The sequence below is a fragment of the Periplaneta americana genome, chromosome 7 (assembly GCF_040183065.1).
Source record: "Periplaneta americana isolate PAMFEO1 chromosome 7, P.americana_PAMFEO1_priV1, whole genome shotgun sequence".
Taxonomy (NCBI): domain Eukaryota; kingdom Metazoa; phylum Arthropoda; class Insecta; order Blattodea; family Blattidae; genus Periplaneta; species Periplaneta americana.
In genome coordinates this window covers 139,788,585-139,809,758 of record NC_091123.1, presented here as the reverse complement: position 1 = coordinate 139,809,758, position 21,174 = coordinate 139,788,585, and the positions used below count along the sequence as shown (strand labels likewise).

General features: G+C 35.1%; 1 protein-coding gene across 2 annotated transcripts in view; it reads right to left on the bottom strand.

Annotated features, from left to right (window-relative positions):
- LOC138703488 (uncharacterized) overlaps window positions 1-21,174 on the bottom strand; it is a 349,295-nt gene that overhangs the window by 308,940 nt on the left and 19,181 nt on the right. The window lies entirely within an intron of this gene.

The following is a 21,174-nucleotide window of genomic DNA, read 5'->3' as shown; positions in this document are numbered from 1 at the left end:
TTCTTTTGCTTCATTCCAAATTACTACTGCTGCAGGCATTTCGTTACTTCCCTTATTACTTGAGTGGAAAGGGTGGAACTTCGACAAACTGTATCTAAAGCTTTCAATATTAATTCCGGAATGATTACATGTCATCATTTTCAGCAATATCTCTCACAGTGTCAACATTAAGGGTTCAATAACGTTTGAATTAATCTAAAATGTTCATATTGATATCAGATCTGTCTGTTCAGTTACATTTACAATGAAACTCTCTTCCCTTACTTAATCCACTGTAGTATGGTTGCGAAGCTTGTTGCCTACATTCAGGAGGACTGCTACCAAGGCTCGGTTCACAATTTATTTCCGTATCTGTACACTTTTCTTCATAAACTATTTAACTTAGTATTATACAATTTTGAGGGCATGTTAATAGGCTACATAGTTTCAATGAAGCAGTTATTTTAAAATATCTAAAAAAAATTCTGATTTGAGTTCAATTCTCTAGACTAAAAAAAAAAAAACTAAATTTTTGAACGAGATATTCATTTGATCTCTAATACAAAACTAATGGATATATTAAAATTATATTTTGTAGTTTTACTTTAGTGTACCCTCACAATAAGTGGTTGAAATTTCATTTCCATTAGAACTATAGAGAATGAATTAAGTGTAGCCTACTAATGTATAATAATAATAATAATAATAATAATAATAATAATAATAATAATAATAATAATAATGCGATAGGTTTGGAAGTAAATTCCGAAAAGACAAAGTATATGATTATGTCTCGTGACGAGAATATTGTACGAAATGGAATTATAAAAATTGGAAATTTATCCTTTGAAGAGGTGGAAAAATTCAAATACCTGGGAGCAACAGTAACAAATATAAATGACACTCGGGAGGAAATTAAACTTAGAATAAATATGGGAAATGCCTGTTATTATTCGGTTGAGAAGCTTTTATCATCCAGTCTGCTGTCAAATAATCTGAAAGTTAGAATTTATAAAACAGTTATATTACCAGTTGTTCTTTATGGTTGTGAAACTTGGACTCTCACTTTGAGAGAGGAACATAGAACTAGGTTAAGTGTGTTTGAGAATAAGGTGCTTAGGAAAATATTTGGGGCTAAGCGGGATGAAGTTACAGGAGAAATGATAAAGTTACACAACGCAGAACTGCACGAATTATATTCTTCACCTGACATAATTAGGAACATTAAATCCAGGCGTTTGAGATGGGCAGGGCATGTAGCACGTATGGGCGAATCCAGAAATGTATATAGAGTGTTAGTTGGAAGGCCGGAGGGAAAAAGACCTTTGGGGAGGCCGAGACGTAGATGGGAAGATAATATTAAAATGTATTTGAGGGAGGTGGGATATGATGATAGAGACTGGATTAATCTTGCTCAGGATAGGGACCAATGGCGTGCTTATGTGAGGGCGGCAATGAACCTCCGAGTTCCTTAAAAGCAGTAAGTAAGTAAGTAATAATAATAATAATAATAATTATTATTATTATTTATTTATTTATTTTTATTTATTTATTTATTATTAATATTTGTGTGCTGAACAACAGCCAGAGGCCAATTATAGTTCAGCACAATACACAAACAGAAGATACAAAGGTGCAAAACAAAAAATAAATAATATCATAAATAACAAAAACATACATGAATACAATTGAGTACAAACAGTAAAAACCAATAATCAAAACGAAACTAAACCTTAAAAGGATCTAAATTGTGCCCATGCAAATTGGCATATTTTATGCATCTACAGACTGGAGAAAGTGATTTTGAATTTTGGTTATAAAATTTTTTTTGAAATCTTAAACCTTTCGTAGGAATACGAAGGCTGATATTGTTTATGATAGACTCACAATCAATATCACCCTTGATAACTTTGCAAAAAAATTGATAATCAAGATTTAGACGTCTAGCATTAAGGCTACAACAGTTAAAATATTTACAGGTAATATCATAGTTAAAGTCAGTGGAATTGGGTATATATCGAAAAGCACATAAGGAAATAAATTTTCTTTGAATATTTTCCAATTTAACCGAATCGGTTGAAGTAATGGAATTCCAGGCTACAGATGCATATTCAAGTTTATAATAATAATAATAATAATAATAATAATAATAATAATAATAATAATAATAATAATAATAATCTAAAAAAACCTTTAATATTTGAAAATTAATATCTAGCTTACAATGTAGTAGATAACAAATGTTCTAGGTTAATTCAACAGCTAAAGGTTCCCTTATTCAGCACAACAAATTTCAAAAAGCTATCTTCATTAGGACCAAATTCATGGCAATCTGATTTGAGGCAGTTTTTTTTAATTTTGTCATAAAACACAGCTGCCATCTTCCCTTAACTCTCTTCTGAAAGAATTCGCTACAAAAACTTCTTAATTCACCGTCCGGCTAAATAAAAGAATCCACAAATTCTCATAATTTGAGAAAAAATAGCTACAAGGTTTTCTGAAACATTAAAATTGCTTAGTGATGTTAAAGACAGTGTATATTAAGCATGCCAATTTTTATTTCTAAAGAATCTATAGATTTTTTCTTTCTTTCTTTCTTTCTTTCTTTCTTTCTTTCTTTCTTTCTTTCTTTCTCTTAGTTTAACCTCTCCCTTTTAGGTTCATTTATACGACCCAAGCCGCACGGGTCTTAGAGGGCAGCGACCTGTCGGGAAAGGAATTGGTCTATTGTTGCATAGATATCCAATTTTAACTAGTACGATGTAACCCCTGGCGTACGCAACCTGCAGCGCATATTCTTTAAGGTCGTTTCTCCTATTTTATATGGAAAGTTATTGATCTTAGCAGAGCATGACTGACGTGCAATATCTCTGGTTCTATAGGCGTTTGGGCACCCATGGTCTATTGGATCACATACATACTTTTTTTTTATCACACAAGGACATGGAGGGCCTCCCCGGATGAGGGATCAGCTCAATGCCAGGGCCACCTCCGATACAACACAAACATTTAAGACATTACACAGCACACACATGAAAGGAATAAGGGAAGGATCGCCGTCCATCGCCGGACTTTCAAGAGGTATAATCCCGGCATTTGCCTGGAAAATAACTGAAGAATCCTATGGATCATGGGTGTCCAAACGCCTGTAGAACCAGGAGATAATGCACGTGAAGTATGCTCTGCTAAGGTCAATAACTTTCCATACAAGATAGGAAAAACGACCTTACAGAATATGCGCTGCGGGTTGCTTACGCCAGGGGTTACCTCGTACGAGTTATAATTGGACATCTATGCTATAGACTATGAGGGAAAATGTTGCAATAACTAAGATGTAGTGATACTAGCGTAAGATGTACATCTCCCTTAGAAAATGATATAATTTAAGCTAAAATTAGTGAGAGTGAATTCTGTGGCCGAGAGGAAAAAGGTCTTAAGTCAATTTTTTTTTTGTGAAAATGAGGTTTTTATATATTCAGAAAGCGGAAACAATTCTCTACAATCTGGTAAAACGTTTAAAGTCAAATAAGACTCCTGATTGGATTTATAGAGCGTTGCCAAATGTTCTAAGTACTCTTTGAATCGAATAAGGACTTAAGAATATTTAATTCCTTACAAACATCACATGTTTACTTTCCATGCTTTCCTATTGAAAAGGCGTAACTTGTATTTTAGCTACTTAATCACATATTGATGCCCTTTACTTTTAAAACTTTAAGCACCAAGTAAACAGTCCTATAATTGTTTAATACGTATTTTGCATTCCTAATAATTTACATTTCCCATTTATTTTGACATGAAAAAGGTCTTATGTTTAAATATTACCTTCTTCTCAGTTTGGGCTGTAGTCTTAAATGGGCTTAAGTGCGGCTATTTTTGGAAATAATCAAGAAAATTGCTAAATGGGCAACATTGCCTATTTTAGAAGAAACATAAACAAATAATATCCAGAAAAAACCTCTTAATTTAAAGAACTCTATAATTGACATCAATTTCAATCTTTCTACTGCTCTCCTGAAATGTATAAAATTTTTACTTAACACCTTTTTCCTCCAGGCCACCGAATTATTTCCACAAGTGCTTGGCATTGGTAACCTATGAATAAACATTCGACTTTTCCAATTCTTATTCACTGTCTTGTGTTTTCAACAACTACAGCCCTGCAGTTATCTCTTAGGGTACGTACACGTTGGAGCGACGATAAACGATAAAATAAGCAGCGATGCTATATCAGAGAGAATTGAAGCATGCATTGTCATTGAGGTGTGCATACTGGAGTAACGATAAAAGCGAAGATACACGATAAAAGCGAAGAAAAAGCAAAGTTCCATTTTCTTCGCTCTTGTCGTTCATATGATCTCTGATTAAGATAATATTAATCTGTATAAATACCGGTGATTATCAATATAACCGAATATTAATCGATTTATTATTATTTCGGCTTATTAAATTAATTATTGTAGATATTGGAAAATTGATCAGTTGTGTATTTATTCGCCATATGTTATGTGATCACAAGAACCAATCACAACACAACGAATTTATACTATCTTTGGGATGAGAAACGGGTTTAATTTTGTACGTATTTAAGTTATATTAACCTTGAACTTAGCAGCTGATATTTCCTATAATCTTCTTTCATTAAGTGAATGCATAGAATATCTTCTACTGTTAAATCAAAATGTTCGCTTCCAGCGTCCTCGTTGCTCTGATATGAACACTTGATTCTTTGATAATACCAAAGCGTCGCAAGATCATTTCTTTTATCGTTTATCGTTGCTCCAACGTGTACGTACCCTTAGTCTGTCCCTTCACACTTGCTTCAATAAGACTTCGATCGCAATTCGCTCTGTTTGGCGGCTGTGAGTTTGTATCTCAGAGCACGCACTAGATGGAGCCTATATGTAGCGTGGATTATGAATATCACTCTGCAGTCTAGAATGCAATGCATATTTTATTTACAAGTGGAAAAGAGAAGTCGTACCGGAACTTGCGGTGCGACACGGAGGCAGAGAACGGTCAGTTGAAGTGATACCATCAAGCTCTCCCCTCCCGGATGTGAACGGGCACAACTGCATGTTCCGGAGTTGATATTATTTCGAAGCACTCTTTATTTCATGAGTTTCATAATTAGTTTCATGGTCGCCATCGACTTTTAAGTGTTCTAATGAAGTAGAGGTCCTGCGCTGTGGCAGTGTGGCCAATATAAAATCTAGCGGAAGCTAGTTCGATTCCCGGTAGGGACAGAATAGCCTACATGTTTCTTTCCCTGTGTTATCTCAAGTTAGCGTTGCATTATGATGTCCACAATTCAGCAGAATCCCTAACTACTAAATGTCAATTGTTGGTTAGTAAAGTTAAAAAAAGTATCCCCTTCAACAGTTATGAGTCACAATTACTGTTTTTGAAATGTAGCCTAATAATAATAATAATAATAATAATAATAATAATAATAATAATAATAATAATAATAATAATAATAATAATAATAATAATATATGTCCGGCTTCGCAGCGAGAAGGGCCGCCTATCGGATCCTAGTTGCCATCTTCTTCTGTCCTCCCAATCATCGTCTTGTAACTCTCTCTGTGACATAGCATTTTTAACTCCTTTAATCCATGTATCTCGCGGTCGCCCTCTTCTTCTTCTCCCATTTGGAACCCATTTCAAGATAGTTTTCGGCAGTCTTTCGTTTTCCATCCGCTGAACATGTCCGTACCAAATTAATTGTCTTCTTTGTATTTCTTCGATGACTGTTTTCTCTTTATGCACAAGTCTTCTAATATCTTCGTTCTTAACCCTATCTAGTCTTGACTTCATGGCTGATCTTCTCAGGAAATCCACTTCAGTAGATAGAAGCTTATTTTTCATACGCTCAGGTATCTGCCAAACTTCACATCCATAGAGTAATGTGCTTTTAACTATGGATTCGTATATCATCATTTTTGTTTTTGTCCTAATGTTCTTCTGCCATAGAATAGAATTTAGTGTTCCTGTAACTTTCCTGGCGTTAAATTATTCTTGAATTTATCATATTTTCATATCTTCCTGTATTATCAAATTTTGCTCCTAAATAGCCTATGTGAATTCATTACATGATTTTATTCTTATATTATTACTCAAATTCAAATTTTTACTTATACCCCCTATACACAAATATTCAGTTTTATCCCAGTTTATTGCACGATTTTATTCTTATATTATTACTCAAATTCAAATTTTTACTTATACCCCCTATACACAAATATTCAGTTTTATCCCAGTTTATTGCACGATTTTATTCTTATATTATTACTCAAATTCAAATTTTTACTTATACCCCCTATACACAAATATTCAGTTTTATCCCAGTTTATTGCACGATTTTATTCTTATATTATTACTCAAATTCAAATTTTTACTTATACCCCCTATACACAAATATTCAGTTTTATCCCAGTTTATTGCACGATTTTATTCTTATATTATTACTCAAATTCAAATTTTTACTTATACCCCCTATACACAAATATTCAGTTTTATCCCAATTTATTGTCAAACCCCATTCTGTGTATTGCTCGTGTAATTTTCTCATCATGTATTCTATATCTTCCTCCTCTTGGGCAATTACCACCTGATCATCAGCATAGAGGAGTGTAAACAGCATTTTATTATCTTCTACAGGTATTCCCATATTTCTGCATTTTCTTCGCCATGTTGTCAAATAATAATAATAATAATAATAATAATAATAATAATAATAATAATAATATTGATAATAATAATACTGATAATAATAATAATAATGATAATAATACTAATACTAATAATAATAATAATAATAATAATAATAATAATAATAATAATAATAATAAACTTATCGGGATTCTGAAAAAAATTGATGTGAATGAGAAAGACAGGACGCTATTCACTAATGTTTAAACGAAACAACGAGTTAAAGTTAGGATAGGAGTAGAAATATCAGAGAGGAGAGGAATAGGGAGAGGAGTACGAGAAGGATGCCCTTTATCATCTAACCTGTTCAACATCTACTTGGAGAACTTAGTGAAGAACTCTTTTCAGAACATGAGAGAGGTGACACAAGTGGGAAGAAGATGACATGGCATTGGCACCAGACGAGATGATATTAAGGGATATGCTAATGGAGCCAATAATAATAATAATAATAATAATAATAATAATAATGTAATACATTATTATGTAATAAATTATTATTATTATTATTATTATTATTATTATTATTATTATTATTATTAATCCTTGCAGAGTTAAGGCCACAGGGCCTTCTCTTACACTCCACTAGGTCACAAAGTATACAAGCGGTGAAAATTTAACAAAAAGTTAAGGAACAGAATACTAACATATTACAAAAAAATAATAGCATAACAAAATCGAGACTAAACAACATGAAAATAATACCATAATAGAAAAAAGAAAAGAAAATACAGATCTAAAGATTGAAATGTAATAAAAGCAATGCAGTTAGTACAAATAGTTAATATGGAAAACGTAACGAAGAATACAACAAAATGGAATGTAATAAAATAATAATAAAATGAAGAAAAAATACGAAAATTAAATCAAATCCACAATAAAAAGGGTATGATAATAAATTCATCTGGTGATCAAGAGAACAAAAAAGGGGGAAAGGAAGGAAAAGAAATGATATTATATATGTTTTACAAACTATCGTAGAGAAAAGGGCTTATAATTGAAAGGAATCTGAATTGAAAAGGTGCAATTTTAGTTTATTTTTTAAACTATATAATGCCCGACAGTTTCTGACATGTTGTGATAGAGAGTTCCAGAGATGAGCTGTAGAGACGGTGAAAGATGAAGAGTAGAAGGATGTGCTGTGATTAGGAATAGAGAGTGTGATACGGTGGTGTGAGCGAGTATCCATTTCGTGATATGAGTACAAATGTTGAAAACGAGAAGCTAAGTAGCTAGGGTTAGAGTTCTGAAGAATATTGAAGAGTAACGTGAGAGAGTGAATAGTTCTTCGCTCTTTGAGATGGACTCAGGACAGTACATTTAGTGAAGGTGTGATATGGTCAAACCTACGGACGTTGCAAATAAATCGAACACATGCAGTGACTAGTGGAGTGCTTTGTGTGGAGTGTGGCATTGTATGAGACAGAAAAATGGACATAACGAAGACGTGAAGAGAAATGACAGGAAGCATTTGAAGAAGAATGGAGCATGTAGAGCATGTGAAACGGACACACTGAATAAGAAATGAAGCTGTGCTAGAAGGAGTGTGCGAAGAAGGAATAATGCTGAAACTGATCAGGAAAATAAAAAGAAGTTGACTCGGTCATTGACTAGGAAGAAACTGTCTAATGAAGGATGAACTGTAGGGAATGGTGAACGGGAAAAAAGTTCGGGCCAGAAGAAAATATCACATGATAGAGAACTAATAGATATAAAAAATGTATGTGGAGACGAAGAGGAAGGCGGAGAAGAATGAAGATTGAAGAATGCTGGGTTTGCAGTGAAAGACCTACTTTTTGGCATGAAGGAATGAATAATAATAATAATAATAATGAATAATGCTGGGTTTGCAGTGAAAGACCTACTTTTGGGCATGAAGGAATGAATAATAATAATAATCATCATCCATCATCGTAATCATCATCCTTTATGGCATAGGATTAAGGCCTGTTTCAATTTCATTAAACCAGCGTTTTCTGAGTCTTCCAACGTTTCTTGCTCCAGACGGTTTATAATTAAATAGGCTATTGACGCTCATTTCGCATTCCCTTTAATGTGATATCCAGGTAGTTTTATATCTTTGTACTTTACTGACTGCTGATTCTGTTATTTTTAACTCCGTACGTATATCCCCCGTTAAAGTAAGTACAGTGCATATTCCTTTCAGTTCTTCAGTAAAAAAATCTTGGCATTCACATGGATAATAATCTAAACTGGGACATGCAAATCACAGAAACCTGCAGAAAAGTATAGGGGAGACCTGTCTATGTGGTCCCCCGGGGTAAAGTGGTATCCTCTACTTATCTCTCCAGTTGGAGCTGCCATCTCCCTTTAGAGTTCCGTAGTACTTCCTTCTCTATCCAGCCATTACGTACGTGTATGCTGAAGTGTTTGGACGTGTTAAATGATAAGATACAGAGAAAATTCCATTTTTTGAAGATCTGATGTAAGGTAAGCTTCCTGTTTAATAGCACTGTACGTTCTGTCATTAGGAGAGTTACTATATAAAGTTATTGCTCAAGTAAGGCCCAGTTCTATACTATATATTTCAATGTTTATCGAAACTATACAAGATGGTATCCGTCCGTAGCGATAACTTTGTTTAAAATAGAGCGGTCGGGGTAACGTAGTCCCCATTTTTTTCCAGGGGACCATTTTACCCCAGAAATTGTTAAATTCGTGACTATTTCTTTGTTGTTGCAAAATACAGATAAAATGTCTATAAATCGATCCCGCAAAACTTCCCAATAGAGCTGGAGTCCAACAAAAATGCGCGAGGCTATCAGGTGTGTTAGGAAGGGTGAAATGGGCTGCAAAAAAGCCATCAAATTATTCGGAATTCCAAGAATGACTCTTAAGAGAAGAGCAATGAAGTCGAACCAAGACACAGTTTCAGGTCAGTAAACTTTTGGAGAGGCATATCTACGAGCAGCAACACCTACAAATGCAATAAATGGCTTCAAAAAATGTGGATTATATCCTCTTGATCAAGATGTTTTTGATGATACGGATTTCGCTCCATCACTGCCTACTGACAGGCCTCTCAATCATGTAGAATCTTCTAAAGATTCAGAAACCTTGCCTGTTGACCCAGTTCCATCCACATCCTCAGATACGCCTAATGATGGTTCCATTATCATTCTTCCTGCAGCAATTTCTCCCCAGCCTAGTAAATCTGGAAGATATCAGTTCTCCACCCAAATCCACTATTGCCCGTTCCCAAAAGAGAAAAACAGGTTCAGCTGAAATCCTGACCAGTAGTCCGTATAAAAATCAATTGGCTGAAGAGAGGGAGAGGACAAAGGAGCCAAAGATAAAACTAAGAACAACAAACAGTCCACAATAAAAGGAGTGCGGAGAAATATTATGAAAAATAATCACATAGAAACTAAGAAACAGCAACAGAAAACGACGAAGGTCGCTCTTCGTGAAGAAACAAGCAGCGAGGAAGGAAGTGATAATGATGATGCGGAGTGCATTTTCTGTAAGGACACATAGGCTATCTCAGGTCAACCGGAAGTGAAGGATGGATACGTTGTTCATCATGCTTAGAATGGGCTCACGAGGAATGTGCTGTGTTTGAAGATGATGGCAGCGACGATTTCAAATGTGATTTCTGTGTAAATAAACTTAAAAAATAAAAAAATATATATTATCTCGCACAAGGACTAGCTTGTGTTTAGAAATGTTTACAATAATTTCTTTATTATCCTAATTCTACTTTCTATGCTATGTTATTTTTTTTAAACTAACACAGGTTTTATGTATGAATGTTGACAGCGTTCCTTTTTCCATTGTGCTATGTTCCACTTTCACTACTATATTTTGTTTTTGTCTTTTTGCAATGTGAATTAATGATGCACTATTCGATAAAAACGCTTAATATACATTTTTTGTCGAAAAAATTCATAATATAACTGTCATCATTCATTTAGAAGTATCTTTATTTTTGGGGGACCACATTACCCAGGGCCTGGGGTAAAGTGGTCAATGTGCAGACAAACAAAAAATTCTTGATTGCATAAAAAATTGAATTAGTAAACAATTCGTAATGATTGTATTAAAAAGGGGAAGGAAACGTCTTTTTAGTAGCAAAGATTGTGAGAGGAAAACAACGCTAATTTACGTTCTGTAGCTTATTTTCTCTTAAGGTGACCACTTTGCCCCAGTCTCCCCTATTGTGTTATCCATGTGCTAAAAAGGAAAAATGTTCATCTTCCCTCTTGCTTAAAAAAGTCCCTAGTGCAGATACTTGCATTGTCCTATTTTGACTATGCCGACATTTTATTGACTGACCTTTCCAACGCTAACAAAACCACACTTCAACGTGCTCATAATTTGTGTGTACGTTTTGTAAGCAATGTTCGCTAATATGATCATATTACCCCATCCCTGGATGCAATAATTGGCTTAAACTAGATAAGAAAATAAATTTATATTCACTTCTCCTTCTCTTCGAAATACTGAACTCTTCTATTCCTTCGTACCTGTAGTCTCGCTTCACTTACCTTTCTTCCCACCATAATCTGAACACACGCTCTCGCCATGAAACAATACTAACAATACCATCCCTTCCCATTGCATTTCCTCATACTCATACTCTTTCACAATAGCCCTGCCAAGACTCTGGAATTCGCTAGCTGCTAGCATCAGGGACTGTCGAAATAAAATTGAATTCAAACACAAACTTACATACATAACATAAAAAGGTGGTATTTGGGTACATACAGTATTAAAGGGATAGTGACTCGAAAAGCAGAAATATAAAGGTCCACCATAATAATTATAAAGTTGGCTGACAAATAAATATCAATATCAGTATTTATTTAAAAAAAAAAAAGCATTTGAAGACATGTTAAATTTTAGTATGATATGAAGCTAGTTCTAAAGATACAATAATGTTCAGAAAATTCTAGAAGACAAACATCGTTCAGGAAGAGCATCTTTTATAAAGTATGAGACTAGTCATTAACCGGAAAAACAGCCATTCGACAACAAACACCCTTGAATTGTAGGTGAGTCTTGTTTCTTCCAAAGACACTGTCAGTCGCTTCCGCCTCAGGCTCGAAAAAGTTGGAAAGAGCGAGCAGATCCGCACGAATTGATTGAAGCTGGGGCACTGCGAGACGAATCGATGCCTGCAAACAACTCGAAAATCCCACAGACGACCGGGTCTAAAGCGGATTATGACCTGCGATGAAAAACTAATATTTCTACATAATAACGACAAGATGAGGCAGTGGGTACATCGTGGTGATGTACTTCAACGAACAGTTGCACAAAGATATTTAGTAAAAAAGTAATGCTGAGTGTCTGGTAGTATTGCTTTAAACTAATTCCAAAACTGTCTTACTATTACTATTTTTCTCTGTAAAATGGATTAAGTATGTATGTGATCCAATAGATTAATTCCTCTCCCGACAAGTCGCGGCCCTGTAAGGCCCGTGAAGCGTGGGTCGTATAAATGGACCTAAAAGGGAGAGGTTAAACTAAGGTAAAGAAAGAAAGAAAGAAATGGATTAAGTAAACAAAGTAATGCACACTGCGCATGCGCTCCCATATCCATGGTTATACGTGATTATTTATTGTGTAATAGTGAGAACGATTTTTAGTAGGTTATTTAACGACGCTTTATCAACATCTTAGGTTATTTAGCGTCTGAATGAGATGAAGGTGATAATGCCGGTGAAATGAGTCCGGGGTCCAGCACCGAAAGTTAGCCAGCATTTGCTCATATTGGGTTGAGGGAAAACCCCGGAAAAAACCAGGTAACCTGGTTTCGCGGGATTCTGTGCTAGTTGAATTAAATTGCTTAAAATCTTCTTTTGTGTACAAGCGATTGAAATGGACGACGAAAATCAGTCAGGTGACGTCATTGAGTCAAAGATCATTAATTTAAATAAAAATGTTTAAGTGGGAGTACACCACCGGAAATGTATTAATTGTTTCGAGAGAAGTGTGTGGTGACTCTACAGTAGACCGTAGTATCATTTCCCGATGGTCTCAACGTGTCTGTGAAGGTCCTATTGCTACAGAAGACAACTAACGCACTGGAAGACTGAAATCATCACCGGACTTCACTACAGAGGTAATTGTTGCCAATGTTTTGGAAGAAGACAGACGGATGACATGTGCAGATATAGCCCTTAGGAAACTGTGTACAATAATTCGCCAGAACCGACTACAGCTATTGGAGTCTGGTGTGCTGCTTCTCTACAACAATGCAAGACAGCAAATTGCCGAGCTAGTGTATGCCGTATGACCGATTACATATTTTTTGTGTGTACAATATATGTTGGTTTAATCTTCGATAGATTATCCACAAAACAGTATTTTTCGATTATCTCAAAACTTTAAAAAGTGGACTTAGTCCCTTTCAACAATAACCGATTCAATTATGAAATACAGTATGAAAGGAACATAAAAGGAACAATTTATATGTAACAATGCTCACTTTCTTCACAGCTGTGTAGCAAAACACGAAAAACAGCCAAGTTTCGATGTTTCACTGTATTGCCGACAGAGGTGTCGACCAATATCCTTGACTTTTTTCTATAGCACTGCAGAGGACATGCCTTCTGTTGACAGCCTCTCAAAACTTACGTTCACGCTATTGTAAATCCGCAGTAAAATCATATATGTACTACTGCGGAATTGCCTGTACTGCGAAATTAGCAGAGTTTCCCCTACAGCTCGAAATTTTGAACTTCTCTAGATAAATTAGTCGTGGAATTGCACATGATGAAAATCATTGTCGATATTTTTTAATTTAACGCTTGGACAAGTTTTATTCATGAAATAGCACACATCGTATGGATTGAGCATACAATATGGACCGTTCTTGTAACGTATTTCCACGAGAAGTGCCATAGGGATGTTTACTATTCTAAAGCAGTGAAACCTGACTTGGATGTAACCCCCGTGCTTCCCGGATGTTTGTATAAACGGGAAATGCATAAAAATGAACGGTCTGAAACGTCATTCATGCTGATGTGAATGAGATAGAAAGAACATCAGTCTCGGCGAGATGTGCGTGATAAATTAATGTTACCTTTCCAATTAACCTGCGCTCGTTTTAAATTGAATCAGTTACTAATTGCTTGTCTAGCTGCGGACGTGTATCATATATCATAGCAATGTTTGTTCAATGTCCAATTTAGAAGAATTTGTACTGACGTCGTTGTAAAAAAAAAGGTAAAAGTATTCCGTGACATCATAGGGAAGTAATATGGCCAGCACCAGGCTCCGGCCATCTTTTCTCGCTCGGAAAGAACCAGTACTCACGTTAACAAGAAGCTGAATGTACAGCATACACCAGAATCGTCATGGAAATCTTGATAAGAAAAATTCTGTCACCATTCAGATGCGAATTCGAGACCTTCCAGTCGCAATTCGTAGGTCTCCAACAACTGAGAAACTACAACTCCTAAGATCATTGTGATAAATCCGAAATACTTTCATTCTGACTGCTAATCTTTGTCACTTGAAATACCTTCACTTGTTTCAGTAATTATGTAAAAAGACCGTTAGTTTATCAACAGTAAGTATATTTCTGGGGTTTCGAAACAACAGGTTCCATTCTCACGATCTTACTGCTGCCTAGCGAGGCAGATCGTCTTCTCTGTAGAAAGTAACTAATACCTGAATTGATCTTTTGAAGAGCAGTTAATGTGGGTCTATGATAAGCAGACTTTTCAGATTCTGTCATCAGGAATTCAGGACAGATGAAGATACTGCATACCTTAACGTGACTACACATTTCAATTAATCCAATTTGTAATACAATTGATTTTATTCGTTTTATATATTATTTCAACCAAATTGTATAGGACCTAACTTTTACGTTTGTTACATTTTTCCCAGATTATGAAATTTTCTTTGAATTATTGATAAATAATGTCATTTTATAGTCTAATCTATACAGAAGAAGATGCTTGATGAAATGTTTAAATTCTATCAAAAACGAATCGACTTGCAAAGATAGTAAAGACCAAAGATACTGTATAATACCTAATACATGCTATAGTCTTACCGTTTTTATTTCAATATAACCCGACAGAAGCGCCAGGCGGCATTAAAGACGACGTTGAACATAGGTTGGATAGCAGAGTACTGCATTGGAGTTAAATCGCTCGCTTGAACTCGGTCGAGTGTCGCACCCTCGAGTGAGATACGATCGGTCGTGATACGCTAGTAATAAATAGAAGCACAGTACAAGGTCATCTCACCGACATGTCTTATCTTGTATGGAAGGCGACAATAAGATACACACATGTTTTGCTCACACGGTAAAAATAAGGCTTTATTTTCTGCGTTTATGACAAACGTTTAATGGAGCAGTCAATGGAAAGTACCAAAACAGAAACATGAAGTTATAAATAAAATAGTATGAAAAACTTCGATATACAGTTATTATTGCTAATTAATAATTATTCAATATTTGATTTACCACATATATAATATGATAGGTCCATACATAGTGTTCCGCCTATATACTGCGACAATGTAGAAACGTTTTACAAAATATTATTGATATAGCAGTAGATTAATGACAATATTAGTACAGAGATAATACCATAGAAAATATAATAAAACGAATAATCATGCTGCACAACTGTTACAGACGCAAAGATTGATACACTAATTATTAGAAATTATTATTATTATTATTGTTATTATTATTACTAGAAAACTTGATACAGTTCTTGCATTATCGTGATTGTGTTCTCCGTTTATAATAATTACATTTACATCCAATAACATCTATCAGATGTGGCAAAAACAAATCACTCCTGTGTGGGGGAAAAAAAACATTTACCTACAAAATTTATATTACATTTTAAAGCAAGTTTTGTAGTTGCACTATGGAGAGGTTAGTTAAACACTACAAAGTTTTGAAGTGATAAACATCTATTATGTTACTACACAGTTCATCACTGTAACAAGAACAAATATCTAACGCTCGGCTTATCACGTTCGAGGATTTATCGCTCGTGACAATTTTACCCATCATGCATGTGCGCTACCTATCGGATTATGCTATGAACTACTTGGCGCTCGAGCGAAAACGTCCGATGCAGACCTCTGTTGGATATAGTCTTGAAAAAATGAGTAAGGAATTTTAAAGATAATTTTACAGAAATGAGCAAAGAATTGTATTTTTCCTATCTTTTTTACATTTTGGAACAAATGTAACGCAATCCAGGACACAGGACATACCATTAAAATCCAGAACAATCCTGGGAAATCTAGGACGTCTGGCAACCCAGATGATAAGAGAAATAAGAAATGAAACTCATGCAAGAGTCTATCCCTCTAGCAAACATCATATCAATGCAAGAGTTTAATTCGTTACTAAGCAAGTGACATCAGAAGCAATTCATTGCCATTGCTAAGTAGGCTAAATGACGTCAAATTTTGAAATGTCTGTAACATTTTTATTTTTTCCAATTGACCTTCAAGCATAAACATTTCCGTTAAAAGTTCTCAACCTTCCTTCTGTCCATCCGGAATTGAACTCGAACCCGCGATCGTTGCAAGCCAGCGCTCAACTAACTGAATTCTCAAGGTACCTAAGCAACGTGATAATACTGACTAGTGCCGTACAATGTTCGAATAAGAGAGGGAATATCAAGATACAGTATTACAAACTTCGCCTTACTCCATAGGCATCCACCAACACATAGAAGTGAAGCATTTGAACTAAAATAACTGAATCCTTTAAAAACCAGTAAGAAGCCTTATGTTCGGTCCATGTTTGCCGAGTCTGTAGAACCGAAGCTCGTTTTGCGTTTGTTCAATTTTTCCCCTTTCTTATGTTCGGTGTCTTTCTCCTTATCTCCTCCTCTCCTATCCCTTTATGCTTTAGCTGCATAAGGATGTCAGGCACATATCTTGCGGAGTTTTCCATAGTAATGAGTACAGGCAATTTTTGTTGTTATTATTATGACTAAACATTCACGAAAATGGATGTAGCCTACAAGTAAATTAAGCAAACTATATTTTTAAAAAGCATATGTTCATAGTACCGACCACTATAGTGCAATGTTCAAACATGAGAGGGGAAACGAAGAAATTATGAACTTCTTATTACGTATGAAAAACTAATTGCAAGTGCTCAAATCCTTAATCGGCTTAAAACATGATGGGATGGGAAAAGAGGACAGCAGCAAATATTCTCGTAACAAGATCGAACAAACATGACAGGTCTCCGCCTGCAGAGCGAACATCGGCGAATATCGAACTTCCCCATAATCAACAAAATGAGCCGAACATAGAGTCTGTCATGCACGATGTTAATGTGTAGTGTAAAAATGACATAATATATTTTATTTATTAACAGGTTGGACATTATAAGCAAAAATAATGTGCAGTATGAAAATTAATATTTTATTTATAAACAGGGTAAACGTTATAAGTTATAATGCTGTGTAGTGTGAAAAATGAAACGATTAATTTTACTTCGGAATATGTATTATATATCTTTCGCGTGTTAAATGTTACAGTACCTGGTTAACTAGTTTCAACCTGTTATTGGCCATCTTCAGAACTGGTTGTTACTGGTCTTGGCGCCTTTTGTTTATTTTTCCTGTGGAGGTGTGTTTATGTAGTGTAATATGGAGTCAAAGAATGTGTGTTCTAAAATTGAGTTGTGTGTTGAGAATTTCGTTTGTATGTCTATATATTTCGTATTGTTCTAGTGCAGAGTTGCAGAACTGGGGAAGAGAGGGGTGGAAACATGGAGAAAGATTTCGTTCTCCCATCCACAAGGCCGGAGCCTTCAATGACGTTTGTGTGACGTTTGGCATACACACTGTTCTCTCTTATCCTCTCCCCCTACCGTACAATAACGCGAGAGTTGAAGGGAAGGGGTGAGTTACGTGTTCTGGGTTATGTCGCTTGCTTCAATTGGAGCATAGTTTTGCATCCCTGTTCTAATGTGTTTAGTTTTTGGCTTTTTTGTAGAATATGTAGAATTTCCATGTCTGTGTTTATATCTCTGTAGGCACATCATTTCAAACACGTTACAAAGCAATAACAAAACTACAAACCACTTCCACATATGCAGAACACATCACAAATGCTAACCACACTTACAGAGACATAAACACAGACATGGAAATTCTACATATTCAACCAAAAAAAGCCACAAACTAAACACACCAGAACAATACGAACAATACGAACAATACGAACACACCTAAACGAAATTCTCAACACACAACTCAATTTCAAAATACACACACTCTTCGACTCCACATTACACTACACAAACACACCCACACAGGAAACACAAAAAAAAGCGCCAAACAGTTCTGAAGATGGCCAATAACAGACAAACTATAAATGAAATAATTACAGATTCTTAGCATGCTACCCATATATATATTATTTTAATGTACCGAAGTACATATGATATTTCCATGCAGATATTCTGCGTCATCATACTCTTTCATCGAACGCTACCCATATTTTGCGTGTGATGACTGCTGCAATATTTATGCCACACATGTTCTTCTAGTGTTCCATTTAATGTATGGTTTTTGCATTTTAATATTTGGACTCTTGTATGATGCTTAATCACTACAACCACTACGCTTTTAAGTGATTATTATTCCATTATTTTGTGATTGTACAGTTATCTATGCAATATTGTTTTTAATTCATCTTTTCCATTTTTACATCACGCACTTATCAAATCTTATTATTTTGCCATTCTACTTATGTCTTTATGCTCATTGTCTCACTATATGCTACTGGACCTGAAGATGCCATTAATTGGCGAAAGCGCTCGTCACGTTTTGATTGTGTAATGACCTAATGTAACTTTTGTATTATTCTTAGATTAATAAGACAGTTATTGAAAGATTTTTTATGCTTATTTCATTTATATGCTAACTTGTCGGACTAATATGTCTCTTAAATTAAAGAAAAAAAAAAGCTGAAACTAGTTAACCGGGTACTGTAACAATTAACACGCGAAAGATTATAATACATATTCCGAAGTGATAGTGTTAAAAGTTGTGTAATCAAGATAATTAATTTTATGGAATTTATTTCTTGTCATGACGTGTTCAACAAATATTGTTGCCCAGCAACTGCGATTTATTTAAATATTATGCGAAGAATTCAATTATACTTTCTGTCGGTAGTTGGTATAGTAAACACTGTCGTGTATTTAAAAATATATTGTGATTTATTTATATATGGCCCTATATTCCTGCTGATGTTCAATCATAATTTTGTAATAATTATATCTGTACGAAACTTTACATTACTAATTTTTACCGTAAAAGACGTATTCTGCAGGACCAAAAAATTAATCTTTACATGGATTCACAGATTTGTTTTAAATCCTTACCCAGCTAAAGCATGAAGGCAGGAAAGCGAAGACCAACGAACTTGAAGGGGCTGGTCCGAACGAATATAAAACATCTCCTGCACTACGCTAATACCGACTGACCCTCTCATCCAACTATGATACCATGCTCTGAGATTTATAAATATGATTGTTCAACAGGACAAAAAACCTCAGAATTCATAAAGCAGACATTTAAGCCTGAGTCTTCAAGTATGACGCTATTATTATGGTGAACATCAGGCCGTAACTAAATTTGTTATATGTCGTAATTTGTATATGTCTGTGTGTGAATTGAATAGAAGGCGGAGAGGCGAAGCTCTCATATTTTCTGGTCCTCGATATTAAAATTTTGAGGATTAATAGACCCCGGAAGTTACTGCGATATGAAAAATATCGCTTTCGCGCGAAATTGAACATCCGACTCCTCCGATGCCCTGCCGATAGAGCCACGTCGATCGCTTGCAAAGGTGTGGAGTAGAGAACGTTATATAAATTTATGATGTCGACCACGACTGGTCGTTAGCATTTTATTTCATGAAAACATAAAGACTTTCAATGTATTTTACTGTCTCATAGAATTTTCCACCCTTACTGTCTAAAAGGCAGTGTAGCATCACAGCTTAGTACAGTAACATATGGTACGGCAGTATCATAAAAAGAACAGCTTGCTTTAATGCTTCAAAGTTGCCTGCTCCTAATTTCTTTCTTGCCTGAAATTTATGTTAGATCTTTCTTACTTTTACTTTCAAAGGCTTTTTCTCTCGTCAAAGGTTGCTTTTTATCGACTGGTTCCGTGTCTTACTACCTTGCCACAGCTCTTTATTCATTTTTTTAATAATCTTGACTACACTTCCACATAAAGTTATTCCAGATCTTCCACGGACTCGTTTTCTTGGAAGAGAACATGAGAATATCTCTTTCGGTACGTCTGATATGAAGAGTCCACTGCAAGAATGATGGATGTCATTTGGAATACATTTTGAAGGAGAAGCATTTGAAAGTTTAAAATGCTTAGCGCTCAAAGATTAACTGTGATTTTCCGAACTGGACAATGACTATCAGTGTTAATGAAATATAACTCTCTACATACAGTCTATATGTCTTAAGCTATGCATTGACAGTCTTGGTTCACTTTCGACAAGAAAGTGACATCCATCATTCTTGCAGTGGACTCTTCATATGTCCACACCAGAGCACAGTTTTTCTGCTTTCTGCGTAACTAGCCCTAGCATGGTATATACAGGAACATCATTTTATTTTTACTAACTTTTTAAATATCAACCTGGCTATATCTTTTGATTAAAGGTCTAGAACCGGAAACACCGCTTCCTCCCCCTTCCAAGACTGGAGTTCGATGATACTGGCGTAAAATACTAATCACTTTACTAGGAATAGAAAGGATGAAAAGTAGTTCATCCATTTATGTAAACTAGGAAATATCGCAATTTCGAGTTTGATAATTTTCATTAGGTTTTTGTTTAATCAAAATACAGTACTGTATTAACACTTAGTGTTTTTACTCACGAACTGAGCTATCCATTCGGACGTATTAATTATGCAGTGTATATTGTACTGTTAGAGCACATTAGCGTACAATATAAAGAATGAAGTTAAATTGAAAAATAATCATAATATGGATATTTAAACACATTTTTGAAAATGGTGGCCGTTCATTTCGATACCGGCTTCAGTTCTTTTGTACATATTATCGCACTACAGACTATTGTACCTAATTCCAATTACCAGTTTCGTCCTTCGTACTAGTAACTCATGTTGAAATAACTCTATAAATACTCTATAAAAGAGTACCTTACGTAGGTACTGTAAATTTAATCTTCACTTCTGCCCGATCCGAAAAGATAAAATTACTCAGAAATGCTATCTACTGTCCGTTCAAGTGGTTTTGTCGCAGGGTCTTAGAAAGGAGGAGGGGGAATCACGTGACAGTTAATTACTTAACGAGGCCCTTTTATTTAAGTTATTTTAAACAGTTGTATAATATTATGTAGAAGTCCAATTCCTAACAGAAATTAATGATTTCAGAAAAGAGCTAAGATAGCCCAGCTACTACACTTTACAGAGGGGAGAACAGAAGGAGGTGGGGGAAACCGGGATGTGAC